General features: G+C 41.4%; 1 long non-coding RNA gene across 2 annotated transcripts; it reads left to right on the top strand.

Annotated features, from left to right (window-relative positions):
- The first annotated feature begins 17,940 nt into the window (after positions 1–17,940).
- Positions 17,941–26,301, top strand: LOC147318929 (uncharacterized). Of its 2 annotated transcripts, none has more exons than XR_015131407.1 (3): positions 17,941–18,083; positions 18,585–18,649; positions 25,561–26,301. It is a non-coding gene; the product is annotated as an uncharacterized LOC147318929 (long non-coding RNA). The 2 variants fall into 2 exon arrangements; XR_015131406.1 differs by having other exon boundaries at positions 17,941–18,289.
- Positions 26,302–26,533: the final 232 nt, after the last annotated feature.

The following is a 26,533-nucleotide window of genomic DNA, read 5'->3' as shown; positions in this document are numbered from 1 at the left end:
CCAATATCAGCTCAGCACGGGTGACAAACTTAAATGTGACACAGCAATCAAACAGGTAACGCTGGAGAAAAGAAAGAAAAACAGAGAATGAAAACTTTAGCCTCCAGACAACACATGCAGTCTCTGAATCGGTCTGTGGATCCAATCCTGTTGCTAGCTGTGATGTGATGGATAACCCTGGCAGGCGAGAGGACCTCAGCCCTCAGGCCTCCATGGGTGACCCATTACAACTTTTCATTAAAGCGTCTGTCTGATGCACCGCCTTGATTTGTCCATAATTTATGATGCCATTACAAGCTAATTAGTGCCAGGATCCCTCTGCCCTGCTCAGCACGCCAGGCCCTTGGCAGTTAAGAGGGCACAAACCCCTGGCATTGGTTTCCAAATACTAGCAAAGGCTACTCTCCATAGACAGTTACTTTTTGTTCAATGCAAAACACTTTCACAACAAAAACTAAGAATAAACAAGCAGCTCCTTTACAAAATGACATTCTACGTCATGCATAAAAAGCATCAAAGTTATTTTCAATCATTATCCAGGTGTAAAGCAGAAATCTGTTCTTAAGCTCTTTGAATCTGTTTTGGTGCGTGCGACTCCCTGTCATCACTTCACAACTAAACCGTGGCACAAGATTGACCTTGTCCTTGAATTTGCTTTTGGTTTCTGCAGGCTTTGATCTCTGGTAGCTATCACTGCCAGTGCTCACTCTCACTTTATCCTAAAGCAAACCACAGCATCTGCTGCTGCAGTTTTTATAGTCTTTGCAATAATCACCACGCGTGCAGCACAGAATTCTGCATGCTCTGGATTGCTGCAAATCCAGAGCATCTAGAGTACCAGTCTAGAGCACCAGATTAATAGATGGGATTATCCTAAGTGCCCCGTTAAACACGAAATGAAAATTTGAATTTCTTTGTCTTTACAGTTATTTGATCTTAGGTGGAGAGGACGTGCAAACTTGAAAATGTGAATCATCTGAGTACAGAACAAATGTTTAACAGCAGCCTAACAGAGCAGAGAGTGACTGTCCTCAGCAGCTTGTCTAAGGATTGGAGAAGGGGGGGGGGGTGTCTCATCAAAGCCAGTGCACCCATGCATGAAAGTCAATCCACTGCTTGTGTGTGTTTTATTTATTCATTAGTGACACGCGGCTTGAAAAGGAAGAAGAAAAAAGACAAGAAAGTTCCATTCAAATAAGCATGGCATCCCTGGAGCAGGATTGTAAGAGAGAACAAGAAGGGGGAGAGATAAAGTGTGTGCGTGATTGTGTGTGTACGTCTGTGTACGTGTTTATGTGTGCGTAAAACAGGGTGCTAGAGAAAAGGGAGATGAGGGAAGAGTGGGATGACTTCTTTTAATTTGGGGAACCCCTCGGGGGAAATCGAGCCCGTGAACACGCAATTACGACAGTCATCAGTGAACCGCGCATGTGAGGAAGTGGGGCATTGAGCGTAAAAAGAAAATATCAGGATGGAGAAGGAGGAAATGATTTGAAGTATTATTATCTCAAGTCTCAGTCACCCTGCCCCCACTGATAATCAGTCAAATACAGATCCCAGTGTACAAAGCACACACGTCTCCCCGTGCTTTATTTTGGAAATGATGAATGTAACTAATACACAGGTAATCTATTACAATTAACTGACGGCAATGGTGGTGGGGGAGGGGCAAGGCCATCATCATTGGCCAATTATCATCTTATTATGGATGTTAAGTGGCCTCATATTAGGGTCAATGCCCCTCATTTCAAGGGAGAAAATAATTGTTAACCTCTGTAATAGTGATACACAGAAACTATTTAACACACCCCAGGGGTGCAGCCTCATCAGCACATCGACAGGAAGTTCAAATTACTTTTAAACAGAGGACTGCACTATTCCTGTGTCTTTACATGACAAGGGCAGTCAAATATCTTATGTAGATACTGCAAGATATTATATTGTTGTGTTATAAAGAGCTTGGGAGAAGTTTACAAGTGAATTTAAAAAAAAAAAAAAGAAAAGAAAAAAAAGAAAGAAATCAATAATCAACTAAAAAACTTTCAACAAAAAAACTTTCTTGTAAACTGTTTTTCACCTGTAATTCATTTTTACATCTCCTCCATATTTAAAGCAAAAACAAATGCAATATAAAATACATGTCTTTGAAGTATTAATATAAGCTCCATATAAAAAATGTATTGTTTACAACGAGTCAGACTAATTACTTTACTGCTGCATTTGACAAAATAGCTCAGCTGCATACATTTCACACAATCAACAGAGACACACGGTCAATATTAAAGAAGTCGGGAATTCACTGTTGCTGAACACATGACCGAGATACAATTACAACAATTTTAGGTAATCGCATTTTGGACTCATGGCAGGTAGAATAAACTTAAAGGGAAGTCTGAGATTTGGTCCCTTTCAAAACAGTGTATGCAATGGAAATGGAAAGTCCTCTGAGGGTATATGCTGCGCTGCAGTCTCCCTCAACAGTGCACAGGAAGAGACGAGAGACCCAGCTAAGTGTTTTCCAATAACTTTTTCTTTTGAGTCAGGTGAAACTAAATCCATTTAGTTTGTAGATAACAGTCAATCTTATATGAATGACTCTCCTAAGTCAACCTGGGGTATATGATTTTAGGAAATCACTATTTGCAAATAACTTTCAATTTCTTTCCAGCTTAAATCAAGTTTTTCAGGAAATTCTCTTTGTGGTATATTGCATCTGGCTGAGTGGCCTTTATTGTGCTGGCTCTCAGGTGGGCTTTTATATGGGAAGGCTGGACCCCGGGGTCCTGTGTCGCCTCTGGCAGATATTGAGACAGACACTGGAGTGACGATCTTTCCCAATAGCCTGACTGCCTCATTCAGCAAATTCTCTAAGTGAGTTACCTGTCTAGGAGGGTGGTTTAGATAGAATGAAACACTCACTTGTCACTTATATTAACCCTCTTATACCCCTTATCCCCCACCAGCACCTCCCACCAAACCCCAGAACCTCATACTATTGCTTCCACCCTTTTTTCCCCACCTTACAAAATCCCCATCTTTTTTTCTTTTCTCCCCTACATTAACCCGCAATTCTCCCCATCACACCCCCTGAAGCCAAAATCATCTTCATTTTGCATAGTGCTCCATTTAAACTGATAGCAGTGACATAAGGAGGGTGAGATGGAGAAAATGGGGCATCATCAAGCTTTGTTCGCTCTCTCTCCCTAGCTGGCTGGCTGTGACCCCTGGTGGCAGTTATGATCCACAAGGTCAGTTGGTCTGTGGTCCCACGAACCACACAGAACTTCTTCCTCCAGTAAGCCAAACAGTCAGTCTACGACCCCTGCTTAGCACAAACACACACACAGTATATACTACACTCTGCTCATCCATCTACCAATCCTTACTCCATTCAGCCACCACCTTGTGCTAGTCAAGCGTGGTTCTGTGAAGCAGGAGGAGCAATGTAAGACACGAAATCTATTACAGTGTCAACATGACACTGCCTCATGGCATCCGTAAATGTGTTGCATGGAAGTGTTGCTTTTTTTATCAACTAGTTACGGGTTATTTCGACATAGTGTGGCCATCTAAGTGGAAAAAAATATTTAAAAATCTTGAGTTCTTTCGCAAAAGAAATAGCTGAAAAACCTATAAATGAAATAATACATCAATTTTTTTTTAGACAGACAAATTATTACAATTATTATTCTGGTTTTTTTTTTAATTTACTGTCCACTGTAAGTGTTGGGTAAAATGAGTTACTGTGATCACATTACTATTTTTAGTAACACAATAATTGAACTACACTAGCTATACTAAATCCTAAATAACTAAATACTACATTCAGTAATCAAATTACAATTATATTTTTTTACTTATATTATAACAGTTCAAGAATTATTTACAAAACAGGCAGATAGAACAGAGAAAAAATATATCAATGCTTTTTTCTTTCTTTATCATTAAGCTTGTTGTTGTTTGTCTTTAAGCGGCGATATGGACATTACTTTTGTTTTTATGGCACAAAAATACAAGATCCTACGAACACAACATCAGCACTTTGCAAACTGCACAGACAGGATATATGCAGCATTGGTGGCTGCCGGTATTTTTGAAACTTATAGCAGCTTCGGCAAATTTAGCTCAAGTCATATGGGTAAAGATAAAAAAAATACATACATACATACATATATATATACGCAATGTTTCAAGGTACAAGGTCAGGGTTACACGAATTAGTAAAAAGCATTCGTTTCCATTGGATCATCTCCAAGCTTGAAAACAACATACTAGTTACTGGGTCTTTTTTGAGCCCTTTAAAGCATTATGTTTTCCAATACAACATTATACGACTGCACAATGACACAAACAGTTTAATATACTACATTAGATTTTCCAAATTAACAATGCTGACATCAGTTTAAATGAAAACAATGCAGATTAGAAAACAAAAACAAAAAACAAAAAAAAGGCTGACGTCAACACTCACTGCCGCCAGACCGTCAGCTCGTAAAAAATGAACAGAGAGCAGGTCATTCATAGGTTGTTAAGGGTTAAAAACTAGAAGGATTACACTTTTTTGAAAACAAGTAAACACTGTAGAAAAGATCAAGATGTCTTGTTGTGGAAATAGTTTGCTGCCGACTTATTTCCACTAGTTATGTTTCCTTAATGATGAACATTATGTAAGTTTGTCTTGATGAGCACATCTCCCGGATGTCACCAATAAATGTATAAAAACAAACAAGATTTTGGATGTACAAGCTTTTCCCCAGGCTTCAGCAATTTGTAAATATAGAAAGCACTCTGTTGATCCTAAATCAACTCATCGTAGCTGTCAACATTTATTCTGTTTATGCATCAGATATTACCAAGAAACAGAGTAAATATTCAGAAAGAGGTTCGGACAAAAAACAATGACAGAAGCAAGCACTGCCGACATCTCTATCCATCTTTCCCCGTGTGACGCGTTCTTAAATATTCCAATCGAGAAGTGGGCAGAGACATAACACAACCTCATGAATTCAAATGCTGGATGCCCGGAATGCCAATGGTTTCAGTCTTTCCTGCTGCTACCAATTTATATTTTCCATATGGGTCTTTAAACGGCAAATGGAAGTCAGTCTGTGCCCTTTTATCCCACCCGCCGCCCCCCTGGGGAGAACAACGGTCAAAAGTCAAGGAAATTCTGATTCCTCTGCAGAGCACACCAAGGGCACCTAAACACAAACCAAACAGCTCCCACCATGCCTGAGCGTTGGCAAACTTGTGCTCCCTCCCTCAGAGATCTACTAGTATTCTAAATGGTAATTATTACACACTCACACACATACACGCACAGCGCATGGTCTGCACAGATGAAATGCAAAAGACAAAGAGGAGAAAGGGAGGAGTTCAGGGAGAAACTGAAAAGAAAATGAGGTGTAGTGAAAAAAAAGGAGGTGAAATATAGCAAACTAGAAAAAAAAGAGAAAAAGTAAGAGGGAAAAAAAGTGGTGGGTATGTAAATGTAGAGTCAGAGAGTTCAGGAGGAGAGAGCGAGTATAATGTGCTGAGCTGACCTGGGGGCCGCGGGGCTGAGTGTCCAGGGGCCGGTGGGGGACGGTGGCCAGATCTCTGCGGTTATCATTATGTTGAGGGGGATCTCTTCTCCATCCTTCCCTCAATCCTCCCTCCTCTTCTATCTCAGACTCCATTTCTCTCCCAGGGCAAAGGTGAGTTGGGCTGGGGAGCAGAGGAAGGTGAAGGGTAACGCAGGGCGAGCTCGGGGTCGGTGGCTGTCGTTAGCAGTGCAGCTTGACCTGCTCACCCATAACTTGAAGTTTTACTCCCAAAGTTTTTTCCATCTTTTTTTTGTCATGCACGATCTTGTTCTCTCACTGCTGCCAGACCAAGCTAAGATAAATGAAATGTCCTCCCCTGAATTTTAATAGGTCAAACGTGTCACTGCGGGAACTTGTTGGAAGTAGTTTGCCAAAAAAGTCTCGGACTCAAACGATAGAGATGATCACAGAATTCTTGCGCATGAAAATCATGTTTTGTTTTGTGGGTGGGGGGAGTGCATCCATGATAACAGTTTTTTATGAATGTTTTGTGTATAATACATTATAAGTACTTTAATAGGAAACAATACGCAGACGTTTCATGGTCTGTGTTAAAAGAAAGACTGAATGAATTTGAACCTGGCAACATACAAAGAAGTAAATCCACATGTACGACTTCAGCTGGGAAAAAAATGCTTCAGACACATTGTGACTATTCTCCCACAAATTTTGCATTCTCCTGATGTTACTGACAATCAAAAATAGGACAAACTTGTCCCTCATCACTGTTTGAGGGCAACTGATACAGAGACAGGAGGAAAAGCTTGGAGAAATTGGCAAAAGTAGTAAACAGCCTGATTGATAAATAGTACTTTTCTACAACATTCACCTATACAAGCACTTTTTCTACGCCTAACTGCTTTCTATCTAAAATTCACGCACATTCATATAAATGCATAGAAGACCAACTTGGGGTTCAGCATCCCAAAGCTTCTTAGGCATGCAGACTGGAGGCTTAGCCATACAGGGATTGAAACGCCAACCCTTTGATTACTGGATGACCTGTTCTACCTTTTTCTTCATAAGTTCTGAATTCGACTGATTAATAAGACCAGATGTTAAAATCCATGAGAGCATAGCACAATATAAAGGCTATGGTTACGTATCACAGTTTCTGCCTTTCATCTGCCTCCTCAGTGACATCCTCTCAAGGCTTAGGCAGCTATGCTCTCTGGAACGCTTGAGAAATCATATGCAGTCACAGTACTTCATGTAGCACTGACCCAAATGCACTGGCTAGGTCTAGAAAGACCACATGCAGGTCTTTCTTTTCTTTATCACCCGTGTCTTCCAAGCATCTTGGAGAACTGTCTGTCCGTACCTTCGAACTGAGGTGTCAATTAAGTTGCTTTTTTAGCAGGAATACAAAAAGCTTTGAACCTCATTCCAACTATTGGTTGTTCTCTTCCTCCTTGGGTGTAAGGGCCAACTATGTGAGGGCTTCGTAAAAAAAAAACTAAAACTCCAGCATCTGTATTTACTCAAGTAAAATGAGATGAAAGGTCTCATAATAGCTAATATAATAGGCACAAGGTTTTATACGTTCAGCATTCCCAATGCTTTTTACCTCCATGTGTCAAATACCTAGTGTCAAATACCAGAGTCCATCCCCCTGGTGACCCTGAATTGGATAAGTGGAAGAGAATGGACGGTTTGATGGTTTCACAAGGATACTTTAGACAGGCCTGTAGGGCTAGACCTGTCTTACTTTAGCACCAAATAAATATTGACAACTTACCCCCAGGCTACGTAAAGCTTAAGACTGATGTTACCATGGTAACGATCACTGACACTTGCTTTGATTAGTTACACTCAACCAAAAAAAGAAAAACAAAAAAGAGGAGCATAGTTCACAATTTGTGTGCAAACCTTCTCATGGAAAGAGAAAAGTGTTTGTAGAGATCACAGAAACCCGTGGAAAATACACAGCAGTGAGCTTGTCACTCGTTTTTGTTTGCCCAACAAACTATCCTGCGCCTGACTAAAGACACCAAACAGGTGCCACGTTCAAGGATGACAATAGCAAGCAAACCTACCTGTTAGATACTGAGATAGCAGCGGTCAGGTGGCTGTGGTACTCTCAACTCTGCGGCTATAAATATTATTCTGTATTTATCTTGTCTTCATTCCCAGTCTTACTGTTTCTTTGCATTTCTTATGATTTGTAATAGCTGCAATAAATGCTGAGCAAGGCCACTGCTGCTGTCAGCCTGTGTATTAAGATACCTGGCATATTAAACATACATACAGACAGCCTTCATTTCAGCTTGTTATTAACAATTTATAACAGCCTAACAACCACACTGTGGTTCTGTAAAACATGCCAGCAGTGGATTGGAGCAGTTGAAACACTCATTTCATATTTAAGCTTTCTGGGCATGCTAGTTCAGTTTATATCCAGCCCCATAATTCCATTAAAATATCTTATGAGTGTGTTCATAATGCATTATAGGCCATGACCTTTATACAAAGTCTTAGCCGTGTTTTTTTTATGAATCTTGGCATCTGTTCAAGCACGCCATAAAAAAGAATATACAAACACAGTCCAGCTTTCTCTGTGCATATATAACATGGCATAGCATGCAACAAGACAGGGTCTGTGCAGAGGTGATTAGAAATTAAAACAGTCTAATTTCATCTCTTTTGTAGCGCTGAATGATTCCACAGTGTCTAGATGCTTTTTGTTTGTTTAGCTTTGTTTTGTTTTGTTTTTTTAAAAGGGCAGATGAGCGAAAAAACAAGTTCAAGTAGTAGATGAGAAGGTATAAGGACCCTTACACCTTAGATCTATGAGATCAAACACACACATGCCTGTCTAAAACACATAGCACTTTCCACAGATTAGAAATCATCCCAGTTTACAAAAGCTTTGCTCCACAAAAGGTGTTCTTTTCACAGATACGCAGCCGTCGCCACAAAGAAGAGCCCCGGGCGTTTCATTGTCAAGCTCTTTCTTTTCTTTTCTTTGCCGCCAACAACACTAGCCTCTTTATCAGTGCAATTACAGCACAAACAGACTCATCATTGGCCCAACTGTCCTCTCCTATCACCTTTATTTCCACAAGCAACCTAATTAGTCCTAAAGAGAGAAAAGCCAATAAGCAGAGGAGAGCAGAGAGGCAGAGAGAGAGAAAAAGCTATCATGTCCATTTGTGTGGGTTCACAAACGCAGTTGTATGTGTTTGGTGTATTTTTCCACTCTGTTTTTCCATTTCTTTTTGTTGTTGTTGTTGTTGTTGTTGTCCTCACTCTTTCTATCTCCTTTTTTTTTCCACAGAAAGAAAGCCTTCAAAGGAGCGATTGTGCAGAGCGGCTGAAGTGGTCTGTTGGTAAGCGGACAGCAGAGCAACACAACAAACATGGCTAGCACTAATCAGGGCCCCGGCTAATGTAAACAATGTCATTTTTTGCCCTTAATGAGCCAATTTTCCGCAGATATGAGAGGGCTAACAATTGGGGCAGCGCCTTTGATGTGATTCATCTGAAGGTTTGTTTGTGATCGCTTGGCACTTTTTGTTGGAAGCCCTGCGCCCAGCTGCTTTCATCTACCCCTGAAAAGAGAGAGCCACGACTCACTTGGGTATAGAGAGAGGGGGGAATAAAAATAATAATTTTCTTTTCTTTTCCCCCCTTCTTTTAAAAGACAACCACCCTCCCCTTTTATTATAAACTAGTCCCAATCAGCTGACCTCCTTGTCTCCTTTCCCTTTAACCCCCCCCCCCCCCCCCACACACACACACACACAAACACAAAATTTGTGAACATGCATACAAGACTGAAGCAGAAGCAACCATGAGGGATCTGAAAAAAAAAAAGAAAAGGAAAAAAAAAAAGGGAACATGGTTCATGCCGGGTGTCTATAGTGATCAAATAGCGAACTCATTAAAAGGCACCCCGGTGTGCGAGCAGTGGACACTGACAGGGCCTTCATTAACATGGTGCTGACAAAAGGTGAGGCAGACCAAAGACGCAGCCGGCAGGCCAGGTGTGTGTGCCGCGGCGCTTTTCAAGATGGCACCATAGCCAGAGGCGGGCGGGCTGGCAAAGAGCACTCCATCAAATGGCATACTGACCAAGACCAAGCTGGTTCTGGTAAAGGAAAGAAGATATACAGATAAAGAGTTTCCGGTGTGTGCACGGAAAGTTTCGACGTTCACTGCATTCAAGTCAAACTTTTCCTGCATCCAAGCGATGATCCATTTCATCAAGTGAGTCTCTCCACAAAGTTCGCAGTCCGGTGCCGATTATCATAATAAAGTGAACTCTTCAAAGTTCAGTAAAAGGCCATAAGAACACACAAATAACAACAACAAAACAGGAAATAGGAGCGAGAGAGGGCTATTGATGTAATGAAGGTAGTCAAAGGTAGTATCCACGGGCAATACATCGCCTCATGTCCAGGCCTATTGCAATCAATCACTGGAGCTGAAGTGAAGTCAACTCCAGGCTAGTCAGTCAGCCAGGCCCCCCTTATAACCATGTATACACACATTATATACACACACACACACACACACCTCTGCCTGCCTCTCTGGCCATGAGTCAGGGGCCCTCTGGGGCCAACCACACACTCACACACATACACACACTCTGCACCTGCTGGGCCCTGCAGTTACCAGCTGTCAACTCCACGTGCTCTTTGCCGTCTGTTTAGTGTGTGTGTGTGTGTGTGTGTGTGTGTGTGTGTGTGTGTGTGTGTACAAAGAGTACAGGGTTGCTGCAAAGTTACAAGCATCAGTTGGGCCATGGACAGAGAAGAAGAAATGATGCGGGCCGTTCAAGGACATTTACTTGCTTTCAACAAATGTTTCAACAAAAACCAATTAAATGAGAGCACTTGGCTGCTTTTTCTATAACGAGGGATAGGAGGAAACATTTCTTAACCCACAAACACACATTAAAGCCAAAAACTGAGACAGTTAGGTACTAAGAAAGCTCCCCAAAGAGCAGACACCTATCTCCTTCTTCACAGTCAGGTCAACCTGAACAGTAAAATGTCAACAACAAAAAATAATAAAGTTTTTATCAACCTCACAACTAATGATTTCTGAGTTCTTTCTAAGTTCTCTTCTGTCTCTCTAGTTGCACAAAAAAAGAAAACTAAAATCATTTTTTAAATATTATTTTCCAACTTAGTTATTTGCAGTGCTGCAGAAGTCTTGGGAGAAAGCTGTATAAGCTGTTACAACATGACATAGCAAAAAAAAAAAAAAGTGCAAACTAACCAGTGATGGGTTCATTCTCAGTAGAAAAAGTGTTAACCAGTAAAACTGGGAAAAAAGACCCATTACAGCATTTACCTCTAGGGCATGACCTTAATCCTAAGCTCCCTCCCCATCTCTGCAAGGGACAGAGAGATAGGAAGCTAGGTTACAGCAACAATGAAAAACGTGTCTGTTTTGGGGGGAGAGAAGAAAAAAAATCAATAATGTGTTGTGATGTGAAACTGATTCCCACTGGATCTCGCTGTGTTCTGTACAAGCCTATTCTCTGTGTGGCCCTGAGGTAAGTAGTGTACTTTGTTACAGTGTGTAGCAGTAAGCCTTGGAGACCTGTGCAGCGATTAAGCCGTACTGGAGCACATTAGCTCAGGCCATGTCATGGCAGGCTGAAATGGGTCTGGCATGGAAGGAAAAAGGATGAAGAGAAGGGTACATCAGAGGGAAGTAGATGAAAAAGGGTATCAAAAGGGAATGAAATGAATGACGAAAAAAACAGGGCAGGGAGAGAAGAAAAATGTGACGGGGGCGGATAAGGAACAAAGATAAAAGAAAAAGGAGAGGAAAAAATGTGTTGGAGAAATGACATTTGTTTGACTTCATGTCATGAGGTTTGCACATCGTCATACAAGGTTTCATGCCTTCACGGATGCATTTCCACCTCCAGAGAAAGAAAAGGCGCATAGCAAACCCGAGACACTTCGTGGTGTCACAGCTGACAGCAAAGAGAAAGAAAGTAGGGATGGCTAGCAGGAGTGATGGAAGGGTGGAGAAGGATGGCGCGAGGAAAAGAGAGACAGGACAGAAGCAGAGAGAGTGACAAATTCCCCGCTGATGACTATTTACAGGCTATTCCCTCTCACCACGGAAACCCGAGGCCTCAACCCCGCTTTCTCATTTTCTCCTCTTTATTTATCCATTTCCTCCCTTCTGTGGTAAATTTGTCACTTTTGCATAAGGCTGCTAGTGTCAGGGTGGAGGAGGGAATGGCAATATGAGCAACCCTAGGTGTGATGGAGAAAGTGGGGATGATAATAGAAGAGGAGCTGATGGCAGCATTTCTTCCCTCAATCTCTGACCATCTTCCTAAATTCCCAACCCCCCTCTCTTGTTCTGTCCCCTCTTTGCCCCTTTCACCCACCTCTCCCTCCATCGCTCCCTCTCCTACACCGACCCTCCTCTCTTTCACGCCTTCCTTTCTCTCTCCTCTGCCTCAGCCCACCACTCCACTTCCCTCGTCTCTCCAGGAGGCAGTTGTCAATCAAGTGCGTCTCCCACAATCCCTCTGGAGCTCATTGTGCCCGCGGTCGCTGGCGGAGGCAGGCGTTGCGAGGCGGCAGAGAGCCGCAGATGGAGGGAGTGCTGTCAATCATTGTCACTAATTATTAATTTCTGTCACTCAGGCCCCCATGGCAGCCACATAGCGGGGGCCTCTCACTCTCTCCGTCTCTCCCTCCTTTCCTTCTCCAGCCTCCTCCTCGCTACTCATTCAGCTAGTTGGTCTGCATCCCTCTGTCCCTCCCATGCTCAGTCCCTCTCTACCTCCCTTGTCCCTCGTTAAAGTCTGTGCCTCTCCTTCGCCTTTGCTTCTTTCATTTAGGTCACTTGATCTTTCCATTTCTCCTTCCTCCCTCTCTCACGCCGCACTACGGACTCTTTCCCCTCTTGTCCCCCTCAACACTCCCAGGGTGAGTTGATTTGGTATGCCAGCCTGGCCACAAAAAGTTCAACCTTTCATTATGTGGTTCACGTGCACTCAGAACTGCCCCTTCTCCTCTCCCATCACCAGGTCAGTCCCCCTGACTCTCTGCTCTCTTTTAATTGTATTCTCCCCTCTCACCCCTCTCAGACACCCTCCCACTACTTCAACACACAATATCCAGCTCCTCCTCTAATTCATTAAAAATAAAATAAATTTTTTTTTTTAAAAGACCTGCTTAACACTTTCTTCTATTTTCTCTTTCCCCCCCCCCCCCTTTTTTAAAGCTCAGACTCGGCAGGTCTTTGTTCAGGTTCTGATTTGATTTGGTGAACTTGGTGTTTTCAATTTGCACACCGCCGCTTTCACCTGTGATGTCACAGTGATGGCGGCTAATGAGGGAGGCCTGACCCGCATGTAGCTGCGACTGAGGACGGGGCCAGTCCACTTCGCTAAGGGTTCTGATCTGCTCCTACCCTCACCTCATTACCAGAGGCGGTGGGCTGGGAGGCAAAGAAGAGAGAGAGAGAGGGAGGAAGTTGGTGATTAGGAGTTTGAGCACACACACCCACAGTCATTCACAAATATTCATGAAAACACTGCATACACACAAGGCCAGATTCTTTATATTCTCATTCCATATATGCACACACATATGCTGCACACACATAAACAACTGCCTTTACAAATAAATACACTAAGATGCATTCTTACTAAACACACACTTTTTAACCATACAGCCTTTGCACGCACATTCATCCTATAATATGCCCACACAAGCATTTTTTGGCCACAGACACTGATGCATAAACACGCATATAGTGTATCTGCCTAAGACATTAAACATCATGTACATCTGTGTTTCTACACCAAAATAAAAAGCAAAAACATGCATGATATCAACAACACACACATTTTGGCGTACTGAAGGTTTATGTCAATCACTACAAAGTTGTGCTGCGCATCCAAACTTTGTTCAATACCACACTTCTAGTGCAGACGCCCACATTTTAATGATACCAAATGCGCCGGGCTGTGTGTGGATGAAATCAATATTACATGAAGACATTTAGAATATTTCAATTTGATGGCACGTTGATAAATAAACTCAGCTTTTTGGGTTTGAATCCAAAAATGGGAGTGTGCATATGTGCGAACTTCTCTTAATGTAGGTTAGATCAGGCAGGAATACGGGTAATTTAATCAACTTAAAGCTACATGTGGGGAAATGAACACTCCACACAGAATATGGACCTCATCTCCTCCTGGATTACTATTCTCAACAGACCTGTGCTACTCTAATGAGGGGCAGAGGAAGAGGCCAGCTGGACACCACTGATCCTTCACCTCCCTTCCTATCTATACCTACTGAAACCATCCACCAACCCTGCTGCTCCTCTGCTCCCACAAGCCCCCGCGTGCCCTCCAGTCCTGCTCTGCATACAGCCATTAGCACCCCTCTACCCCTAACCTTCTGCTTCTCTGCACCCACCACTCCCTCCACCTGCCCCTCCACTCTCTCTCATTCTTTCTCTTTAGTGTCTGCCTCCATCCTTTCCTCCGTCTCCTCTCTCTGCTGTCACTCCATTTTCCTGGGCACCTGTCACTTTTCCCTTTCACTTTTCCCCTGTATCCCAACCTCTGTTGTTTTTTTTTCCCTTTCTCTTCCTCCATCTTCTCTTTCTCATCTCCTCTTAGCTGTCACTGTCTTTCTCTCCTTATCTGATTGTCTTTTCACTCCTTCCATCTATACATCCTTCTTACTCTCTCTCTGTCACCACCTCCTCCCCAACCACCTCCCTCGTGTCTGTGTTTTTGTGTGTGTGCGGGTCAGCATTCAGCACCTCAGTGGAGACAGGGTTTATTGGGGTAATGCATTTATCACTGCTGCAAGCCAGGGCCTCACCTCCTCCTTTGAGCCAGTGAGTAATGAAAATAGGATCACTTCTGACAACACTCTGCAACACACACTCGGACTCACACAGATGCACTCTTACGCACACACACACACACACACACACACACACACACACACACACACACACACACAAAAACACATATTCGTGAATGTTCCTCAAAAACGCTTGCATTTAAACATCAACATCGATGAAACGCAAACTTCCAAGGAACCGAGGAGATTCTTGTGCTCATAAACTCAGAAACGCTTGCCAGCTCTCCAAATCAGCTCTCCTGTCACAAAAAATGCCTTCTAGTATTTTTTTTAATAATAACTAGATGTAATTACTAATTCTTATGCTTTCTTTTAGACAAAAGTAGTTAGTTAACCCAATACTGTAAGCAATAATTATTAAATAACTGCTTATTTAATTACACAGAAATGAGAAAATTTGTTCTGTGATAAACCAAATTCACATTATCTTGACGTTAACATTGATTACATAAACAATTACACAAATTCCTGAGAGGCAAAATGAAAAGTAATCTATCAAAAAAAAAATCTATTGATGTAGCTGACCTAAAACTGATATTAGAAAAGTGCTAAACACATCAGCATTTAAGTGATATCAACATCTTTCAGCGAGGCTTGAAGCATCTAAAATCATATTCAAATTTTAGCTGGAAAAAAAGAGCAAAACAAGAGAATTTTGCTCAGTGCAGGTGGGAAAGATATTATCTTAGTAAATAACTACAGGCTACAACATTATTAGCCCTATATCACAAACTTTGCAGCGGCTGAGCAAAAGTGTAGAGATGCCGCTGCAGTTTTTAATACCGCACAGTTTGGACACTAACAACTTAAACTCTGCACATGATAAACTTGGAGAGCTGTTCAATAATTTCCTGATAGAATACTTAAAAGAGCAATTTAAATAATAAGTGAAATTTACTAAGTGTACCTAAATGTTGGCCATCTAAACAAAACCTTAGTGTCTACAGACATAACATTATGACAGCTTGGGTGTTTAGCAGGATTCGCAGACCTGTAGCCATATATGCTTTGACTGAAATTCACAAATATTCCAAGACCATCTCCAAATGAGTATCTATGGATGTGACAAGTCTGTTAGGGAATCTGGTGTCTAATACCTATAATATGCACTCATCCGAAAACTAGAAATATCCTGCAAAAATGGACTATACAAAAGCATCAATTATGTCTATTTTGACCTTGCAGGTAAGTTTGATGTATATCTCAGTAATCTGTGTCTACACATCATTGAAAATAAATTGTTAGGGTACCAAAATAACCAAAATCTAGGTGAATTTCAGCCCATGAAAATATATGCAACTGCCAAATTCTGTCAAACAATCACAACCACCAACAATGACAGTACTGAGCTAAGCCTCAAATTCAAATATTGTGTTGCAACTTAAAAAAAAAAATACTCCACTGCATATAATTTCTACTACATTATGAACTTGGAAGACGACAAAACTTTCTTCCAAATTCATTTTGCTGCATTATAACACCACTGGACTCACTTGCCACAGTTCTGAACTAACATCTTTTATCATGTGGAATCGAAAGGCAACATGTCTGACTATTTCAGCCGTGGTTTCCTAGGGAGAAAGAAATCAGGTAAGGATCAAGTGTTAATGGCCAGGGGTGCCTGTCTAATCCCATTTGGTCTGGCAGTGTCGGGGAGGTGGGGGAGGTCTTCACCAGTTTAAAACGATACCATCACCACAGGTATTCGAGCCGGGCTCAGATTGGCCTTGACAGAACAAAACATCGCCGCAGCAAATGACTCAAGCACCTCCCATTACATCAAACTCGAGAGGACAAGGTCAGATCGGCAGCGACATAAAGTTTAAGCTTAGAAAACAAACTTCTCTTCAAACTGCATTTTCTTAAACGCAGCGTATCGTGGCGAGGGAGATTGCTGCTAATACACCAAGTAGTGCGTGGAGAGCCTAAGTCAAAGGACTGCTGACTAATGTGCCGAAATGGTCGGGAATACTCTGTGGTATTGCAGATGGCAGAGGTATTTGTTATTCATATGGCCCTCAAGGTGCATCCACAAGGTTTGCGTGAAAGTGTGAGTCTCGCACGTGCACGTGTGCATGTCTATGTGCGTACGCTTTTGTGCGTGCAAGTGTGTGTGTCTTGTGCAGAATCCGCAGTGCTGAGGATGCCATTAATGCTTGCTGCTGATCGCCCTCCCACATTTAAATAACAATAGTGCAGTCAGAGAAAGCATCGGTGTGAATCCAACCCACAAAACACCCAGGAGCTGCAGGCCCCACTCCTGCTGTGTGCGCGTGTGTATGTGTGTGTGCGTGAGTGCGCACTTTGTGTGTGTGAGTTTAGGTGCTCTTGCTTGTGCTCAACCCACCACATATATGCGAGTCTGAGAAAAGACAGTAAGACAGAAGAGGGGAGAGAGAAAGACAGGGAGGAAGAGAGGAAGGCAGGCTGCAGCAGAGTCTAAAATACACAGCCACTGTGTTGTGCAGATGGGTTATGTGATGAGAAACTGCAAGTCCACAGAGATTTCCTATTAGCATATACTGGTGACCCTGGATCCTTCAGTGCAAGAGCTGCTTGTCTTTTAAAATGAGTCTGGCTCAGATGGACTGAGTGCTGACTGAAGGTTTTCCATCTTATTTTTGCCTCAGAAATAATAAACAGTTCAGGTGTCCTCTCACTGCAAACTCCACTCAGCCACTATGCAAGGCACGCCAAGTGACAGCAGATACTAAATTAACCAAATTAAAGACATTTTGAACGCCACTGAAAATGCCAACATTCAAGCAGTGATCTTGCATGATAGCGCAAAAAAATGGGATAGCACATTAAAAAAATCAAAGTAAGTCAATACTGTCCAATATTCCCCTGTATGCTGTTTTGTGTTAAGTTCCAACAGGTTTGTGGATCGAATTTCCAAATATGAAAGAATTGAGGAAATCCTTCAAGACTTTCTGCTACTGGGCAAATTATTATTTTAAACATGGGTACTGATCTAAAATTTCACAGCTGGCACAGCTCTACTAGAAGATATTATCAAATTCAAAACAAAATTTATTTTTGTTTTGCTTGTTTTCTGCTGTTTTAGTCCAGTTTGGTTTTTCAGTGAGTTCAGAAAAGATTGGGGGAAATTTTCTTTGGTAACTTCTGTCTCTTTTAGATTGCAGAAATTGTTTTGCATTTTACTGTGATAGGAAATTAAAAAATAGGAAATAAGACATCTTTTGGTCAACTAGACCAAAGCAGCTAGCCTGAATCAGCCATATTAGTTAGTAAGTTACTGTTAGATGTATCTCTTTGACAAAAAGATACAATTAATAGCATCCGAACTACCCAATCAGTGTTTTATTTAACTATCCTGTAGTTACTGTAATCATTGTTGGATTAATTATCAGTTTATTTCCTACAATTATATCAAAAAAACTAACAATTAACCCAACAAACAGTGTACTAACGGGAATTAGTTGAACGTCACTACAGAGTACTTACCAAAACGCACCATGTAGTCTATTTAAAGTTGAATTTAGCCTTGTTCGTCTTTCAATACTGGTGATGACAGCATCCACCTGTGAAATACACAGTAATCCCGTCAGTATTGCTGGTTGGAGCCAGAGTCCACTCTCCACCCTCAGAGCTAAACTTTACTCCGGTCTGTGGTTCTCATTTATTTACATCGTAGTCTGACTGTTGGTTTGCTAGCTTACACACACTGATATTAAACTAGCTTTTTTTTTTTTTTAAACTTTATTTATCACATTATATTCATACAGTCAAGTAAAACAGGGATCACATAAAAGATAACATTGTGGTAGTACAATGAGGAACAGAAAGAGTGACAAGGACAGTGAGACAAAAGTGAGTACAAAAAATAAAATAAATTAAGGGGAACATAAATAAACAAAAGTTTGCAAGAGCCAAAATCAAGTTAGCAGTTTCAATCGGTTATAGATGTTAACAGTCTTGAGAGCCTTAGTGTTTTTTGATGAGGAGATTGTCCTTATATATTGTGCAAGTTCCATTTTTAATACAAGAAGTTCAGGCTTTCTGCCGAGGACTTTTTAAACTAGCTTATTGTGCTAACATTTTAGTAAAGTTAGCTCAGGCAGCCGTCGAGCATGCGCACTCACCAGAGGTCAACTTCATTTTTCAGCTACCGGTAGCTTCGAATTCATCACGTCTGTTTTCCGGTTCAAGTGAGAAACAGGTGAAGAACAGGTAAGTCTTTAAACTCACTATTGCTACATAAGACCACCTGCATCCAGTATGCCGTCACTCCACTCTCTACACTCCTTTTTTCTATGTGCCCTTCATGTTTGTTGTTGTCCAGTTTCAATTGAATTTAATTCATATAGCCTCAAGGCACTTTATATTGTAAGGTAAAGACCCTACAATAATATAAAGAAAACAGAGAAAACCACAGGAAGGAAAAACTCCATTTTAGCAGGAAGAAAACCCTGGCAGAACCAGGCTCAGGGACAGGCGGTCATCTGCCAGACCAGTTGGGGGTGACCTGTAGAAAAGAGACGGAAATGAATAATAACAAATAATTAAATGCAGAGTGGTTTGGCATTCAAATGTGACATTAATAATCGTATTCCAATATTGAGCGATACATTATGTGTAAGTTACCTTTTTTATTGCGCTATAGAGCATTTTTTTTTTTTTTTTTTAAGCAAAAAATTAAGTATTTATACTTACCAGGCATTAGTCTGATGGGCCTGTATTTTTTTCATTATTTCTAATGCTTTAAGTGATGAAATTGATTATTTAATTATAATAATAATTACCTCTTGGAAACTTGAATTATGAATTATTTTTTGTTGTTACTTTTCATGTTTGAATTTCCTTCATCTTGCTTCTTTCAGTTATATAAATTTGTTCATCCTTTAAGCATATAGATCCTATTGACACCATGTGTGAAATATATATATAAAACAATTCCCCTTCAGTAGGCATCTTACATAGCAATATTGTCATTTTTTTAAGATAAAATTCCCTAAAAGTAGTTTTCAACATGTTACAGTAAGCAAGAATATGTCGGTGTGACTATATATAACTTGTGAATACATTTTCAAGGTTTCGAAATGTGTAAATGTGTTGTTTAAACATTATTTCCAAACTTTAGATAACCAACAGTGCACCATAATCCTGCACACATACATCCCTCATATACTTTATATAAGGCTGACTCATTGTTTGTACTTTGTGTGGACCTGAGTGCACGTGATAAAGTGGAAAACCAGCATGCTGCAAACTCCAGTGTCTCACCTCTCTATTACGCTTCGTGAAAATGTTTGCTGTCACAGAACACCCCCTCACAAATACAAATGCACACACTGACATGTACTGCATGCACAATGTGTATTTTTAGCACATGTACACACCCTGACTGATCCCACTTCGATTTTTACAAGTAAAAGTTGCATGACTGTGGAATAAAAAAAGCAACAAAAAACAAAACAAAACAGCAATTGACATAAATAAAGCGCTGTTCCTTTGAAGGCACTCAGCAAATAAATTAAGAATACTTATAAACTTCTCTCCCCATGCATCCTCTTTTCCCCCTCCACATCTTTTGATGTGCCACAAATTGATGCCTAACAGTCACAAGAGCACAGAACACATGACAAGAAGAGGAAAGAAGTAAAGAAAAGGGGAGGCGGAGAGAGAGGGGGGGAAGCAAAGCAAAAGTGGGATGCCGCGGGTGTACATAAGTTGAGAGGTTTGGGAGAAGAAAAAAAAAAAAAAAAAGACAAGAGACAAAAAGAGTGAGAGGCTGAGTCTAATAAGAACCAAGAGACAGCGTGCCGATGTCTTGTGGTGCCATTTGAATACAGGGCAGCAGCAGCTGGAGTCTGTGTCGAACAGCTCTGCACTTCACACAGCATCACCATCAGGAGAGGATAGCACTGGTACTACTCTGCTGGAGTCTTATACTGCTTCACACACTCCCACAGACCAGCCTCTGTGTGTGTGTGTGTGTGTGTGTGTGTGTGTGTGTGTGTGTGAATGTGGGAATGACTGGAGCTCCATGGTTCTCATTACTCAGCCACTGTAATGTGCTCGCCTTTCTAGCTTACCATATTGGGGCTGGTGTTCCCACTGCTGGCTTACAGAAAAGGAAAGGACCAACCTCACCTCTGTTCTGAATGCATTAGCACACATCACATTTTCAATCTGGACCTCAGCGCAGGTTCCCCGCGAGTCTACTGAATAGTAAGAAAGTATATGCATGTAAGTGCGTGTGTGTGTGTGCAAGAGAGTTTAAAAATACCCATACTCCTGCTCTGTGCTGATAAGTTGTGTTATGAGAAACTGCCAGGGCAGACAGCGGGGTCATTAGCATGACTCCCAGATTGAGTGGTAGAGGGAAAGGAAACAGGGAAGGGAAGAAGGAAGGAGGGACGAAAGTCAGAAACTACTCCCAAGTTTCCAAAGTTTTCTGGGAGGGAAACAAGTGAGCACCCAGTCAAGAGTGTGCACAGTGTCCAAAGACAAACATAACCCTGCGACCCCTGCTCTCTCAGCCATCTACAGTCTGATCATCTGGCTGCTTTGATCATCTGCCACCTCCAAAGTCCATCTATTCATAAATGGAAGCACTATTTTTATTTTAGTATCCATGCCCATTGCCTTTCTTATAAGTTGCATAACTTTCTGCACCAAAGTTCCTTGAAACTCTGAAAAAGGCATTTTCAATGACTTTATGCTTCTTCTCCAATATAGTTTTTTTCCTTCACTGCATTTATTAGGTTTTTCTATTTGGACCCAAGCGCTGGTTTCATTCAACTTTCTTTTCTTATTAATATCCTGAAACTCTAACACAGTCCTATTTTGTGCCCCACCCTATCATTAATAACATATAGTAAAAGCAGCATTGTCACGGTGTAAAACTTCAAGAACAATTTGCAACTCTTTTGGGATGCACAGAAAACTCATGCACCCAAAGGGAAATCGTTTAATGTGTTGAATTCTTGCTGTTTAATTTGCAGGTCTTAGAAAAATGAATACAGATTAGAGCAGGAAGCCCTTTTTGCTCCACATTAATCATCGCAGGCTGTCTCCGATTTAACTCATGACCTAACTTGTAGTTTTGGGATTGCTTGACTATATTAACAGTATATAAAGCAGTTAGACACGGTTGTGAGACGAAAACACTACTTGATGCTTCAGTAAAAATCAATAATGCGATATGTAATAATATGCCAGACAAAGGGGGAGTTTTCTGCATCATTACTCTTGATTTTTTTCTGTACTTCTCCCTAAGATCTGAATATACATTTTATTGGTTTATTTAAAGACCTTCTTTTTATGACTGCTGTTCAGTGGTCCCACATTCAACTACGTGAGTTTTATTGAGTTAGTTTAAGCTTTTAAAGTACTGTGTATGAGTTGTGTTTAGATTTGTTTTTGCCCCAGTCAATAACACACTTAAATATGACCTTAGGATCTTTGTTTTCTTATGTTCTGTTGCATTAAAAGCTCCCAACTCTCTTTACTCAAGCCCACTCCATCACTTTTAAACGCACTTCGGTGCGGGCATTCTCAGAGGCCTTTTTGACAGCTATAACAACGCTAGTCTTTTGCCTTGTGCCGTTCAGCGCCGAGCAGCCTTTGTAATGTCTTGGCAGTAGCCGCTTCGGTATTCTTCTTGCTCTTGTTATTCCATTTAGGGGCAACAAATCACGAAAAGCAAACCTGTGGTTGTATAAGTCGTGCTGGGACCGTAAAGGGAAAACATAAAAAAAACAGACGGGCATTAATGGAACGGCTAATAAAGTCAGTTTGTGTGAGAGTGTTGTGAAGGATTTACTGCTGACACACTGGTTAATGCACGAGCAGGTTTTCCCTCAAATGTTATTTTTAGAAAGGGTCTAGGGTCTTTTGGAATCTTGTCACTTGTTAACCCCTTGTGTTCTCAAGAATTAATAAAGTCCTATAAAAATGATTTTTTTCCATTTGTTACCGGTGGATTGATATGAAAGGATGCATAAATCCTGAGATTTATGCATCCTTTTTAACTAAAACAGGTTACATCAAACAAACATCTTGAGATAAACTGTTACAAAACACAACCTGTGGCTGATACATTTTTTTGTTTAGTTTGAAGAGCAAAACAGTTATGATAAGGTCAGCAAATCTGACCTAAAACCTCATCATGTAAACTAGGGACTTTGTATTAATTATATGTCACAAAATGAATACACCACACCTCAAATGGCAAAACATTATGTCAAAGGTGTTGGCCAAAATGACAAAATAAAGTTATGTTAAGTAATTAGAAAGCACTTTAGGCACAAACATAACGCTGTGTCCTGGTCATAGCTTTCCTGCAGGTCTTCACCTGGACCCCCTTTTTCTGTTTTGAATTTTAAAATAATGCCTTCACGAGTCAAGGGTGGCTTGAATATATGAAAAATTTCTCAAGCAATAGATGGAAAAAAATATCAGATTTTTTCCAATATTCTCTTGAATCTGAGATATTCAGCCTCTGTTGATTTCACTGGTCAGCTTTTTGCCTTCAGAATCATTGCAGCCACACAAATTCCTTCTTACACAGGGATGAGATGCTACAAGTCTGTAAAATGTATTCAGATATTGTATTTTAAAGTTACTGTTCTATTAAAGCAGACAGCTTCTACATAGCAAACGACAACAAAAAATATTACCGCTCAATCTATCATGTGAGAGTGCATTCAAAGTATGTCACGGACCTGTTTCAAACACTTTTAAAATCACTGCTTACCCTCTCACACCAAACATGGTTACAACGGCAAGACAAAACCTCGTTGCAACGTCACAACTGTCTGGCTTCTCCTCTAACACTAATGAGCAAGTGAAAGAGTGGGAGAGTACTCTGATTAGTCTGGCAGCATCAGTGTCAGACACTCTGCGGGGTGCCCACATCTCAGTGTGTGTTTGTGTGTGTGTGTTTTTTTGTGTGTGTATTATGTTTATATTCCTGCATTTGTATGGCTGCCAGTCTCTCTGCTCTCCTTTCCGTGCCATCCCTCCCTGTCTCACTTTCTTTTCTCTCGTTCTCTAAGCTCCAAGAACTCTGATCCTTGCATTCGCTCAGTCTGGCAAATGACTGCAGGGGCTGACAATCCACTGTCAGCATGCACCGCCACAGTCAATAACGCTGTCCCATGTCACTGCACTACACTGGCTAAAGCTCACATTTCTTATCCCTCCCAAAAACTGCTGCTTAACAGCCCTTCTCTGCCTTTGCCAATCCTGCTAAAAGCATCACCACAGCCAGCTAATATCCCCCACCCCTCGAAAACCCCACCCTGACACGTTTTTGGTTGTCCAAATGACCAGAACATCCTTGGTTGAAGTGAACGCTGCATAATTTAAGTCCAAGAGTAGCACCCAGAGAAATATGAAACCAAATGTGGTGCGCTTTCCACGATGCCCCTGAATTCTAAGCAAGTGATGGGTGACTGATCCAGCTGTCTTTCTGTAACAAGATGAGGTCATGTAGGCTATACTCAAATACACACGTGAATTGCATACGCGCATGCACGCATGCATGCAAGGGGTGCAGCGGAGCTCAGAGTGTTACCAAGAAATTGTAGTCTCCATGATAATCCACTTCTCCTCCATCGTGTTCTATTAACTTCACAGTGCACGCACGCGCGCGCACACACACACGCCCCCTTCTCTCGGCCCACACGCTCGCTCACAAATGTCTGCAAGTGTCAGGACCCGTGTTGTCCAGCTCCATTGTATCTGCATGAGGCTGAGATAATGGCATCTGTCGCTGTTCCTTTTGTCAGCGCTGTCCCTGGCCCCGTGCTCACTGCTGGTCCCCATTAGCTGGCTGCTGGCCCGCTGGCCCCTTCGTTCCACGCTCTGCTAGCTGACCAGAAAATGCAGGAGACGCCTGTCCCTTCCTCTAACTTCCACTGTCGTTATCCTTTTCCCCTCTCCTCATACCGCTTCTCCCATTGCTGCACATTAAGGGTAGTAGAGCAGTTTGCTGTACTGGTTAGCTTCTCAAAAAAAAGCAGTGAACACCTTATGACAGGTCTGTTTTGCTTTAATGATATGTTGCAACAGAAACCTCAAACTAGGTTTTCTGTTTGTGTGTCGGCTGTGGGAAAATCAGGTGATGTTTTTGGCATGGATGGGTTTTTATTGGATACCAAAATATCCCCATGAAAGTTGTATTTCCTTACTTAAGCTTTGTCCACCTGACTGATTTTTTTAACCTAGGTACCAGAGAGATAACAAATAAAGCCTCCAAAATGAAGGAGGATAGTTAATGAGTAAGCAAAGAAGCTGGACCAAGGTAGTGACTTACTGACTCAATTAATGTCCAAATAATGCCTTTATTACTTTTCTGTTATGATTGGCAATCTGTTATCCAATTACCCCAATTCATTTATTACAAAGACACACAAATCTCTTAAGTTAGCCATCTTTTTAAAAGAAGAAAGGTAGAAACAAAGAACTTTTGAACACCCTTTATCCTGTTACACGACTAGGCATCTGGTTTTTGTGATTTACAAGATGCCTTGTGCATATTTTGGAGCAGTTCATATTTGTATTACACGTTATTAGGAACTCCAGTTTTGACTATAAGCAAAGCCGAACTGCTATGATCGTGCTACTAACTGCCTTGCTTACAGTTTTTGATGTCAGATCATCTCAGCACCAGCTTGCCTTGTCTATGCTGGATAATTGTTCTCACTGGAGCTCCAGTGTAGCCTGTATTACATCTGTCACCTATCTGCGACGTCTTACTTAGCCACATCATTTTTCCCTCATCTCTCATAAGCATGGTTAATAAAATGTAAAGATGGGAGATAGCACACCGCTGACTGAGTTTTATTAAGAACGTAATAGCAATATCGTCGTCGTAATGATACTAAGAGATCTGAGATGATGGGCGGACCGGCGTGCGGAAGTGGGCATGACATCACAGGCAAAAGTATGTTCTGCTCGCTTTATTTCATTATTAGTTAAGCTTACTTATTAGGGACAGGGGAAGGAGGAGTGTTGCCTTTGATAAAGCAAGGCAATTTCAAGACCTGCTGCAGCGCTAAATTACAGTTGTACATCATACGGCTCGCTCTCTGCTGCTTCCTCAACTTCCCCACAGTCTCCTTTTTCTCCAGCTCTCTCTGACTGGAAGGTCTCCGCGTGTGATGTTGATCTCCATGTTGCCTGCACCACGGAGCAGAAAGACCGGCCAAAGAGCGAGAGACGGCAGCTGAAACAGCAGACAACAGCCCCATCTACAGATTCTTTTCAGTCACTGTGATACAGAGTGGACACGAGGTGACCCAGGTGTTCCAGTAAACAGTAGCTCATGGATATTATTTTACCAATATCTTGATTGCATGTAGTTTACTTCAGTCACTTTAAATTCAGCCTGGGTAAATGAAGAGAGGTTTTTGGGGTGTTTTTTTTTTTCCAGCAAACTGACAATAAATACACCTGCTCGGGATGAAGTGCACACATCCAGGTTTTGCATTATTAGAAGCACGCTTTGTTTTTGCTGCTACAGTACAAGTGCAATAGCTGCTTTTTAAGCTGTCTGCAGGCATGAGACACGTTAACCACCAGACAATTTTTGTTCCCTCAAGTGCTTTTTCTGTATTCAGATTTTGTTGCCGCCTCAGTTTATTTGCTACTATTTTTGTCTCGGTGTACTTCGCGTCAGCATATACAGAATTAAATACCTTTTAATTTCTCGAGCTACGCTGGCATATAAAAGATGCTCATATTTAGATAAATTAGATACATTTTGACTGTTGAACTTACTTATGTGTGCATCTGTTCTTGTATTTCAGCTGTTGTGACACTTGAATTTCCCTGCATGGAATCAAAAATGTTTGATATTCATATTGGAATTAAAGGACAACTAAAAATGACTCTGTTTATTCTTTTAGAGTGTCTTCATTTAAGTATATCATGGGCTCTTCATCTCACCGCAAGGTCTTCCAGGAATAGCTATGACTTCAAATGACCTTCAAAACATCATAAGCATGACCTCTCTACTTCTTCAAATGTGAAGTGACATGCAGATCAACAAACCATCCGGCTGACAGGCCTAACCTATCTGCCATTAGTCCGTCAAGGTATCAC

The sequence above is a fragment of the Aulonocara sp. 'chitande type north' Nkhata Bay genome, linkage group LG11 (genome assembly GCF_057382095.1).
Source record: "Aulonocara sp. 'chitande type north' Nkhata Bay isolate Kocher_YH1m ecotype deep benthic linkage group LG11, A_spYH_male_GT1.1, whole genome shotgun sequence".
Taxonomy (NCBI): Eukaryota; Metazoa; Chordata; class Actinopteri; order Cichliformes; family Cichlidae; genus Aulonocara; species Aulonocara sp. 'chitande type north' Nkhata Bay.
The sequence above is the reverse complement of the archived record's forward strand: the minus strand, read 5'-3'. Positions and strand labels throughout refer to the sequence as shown.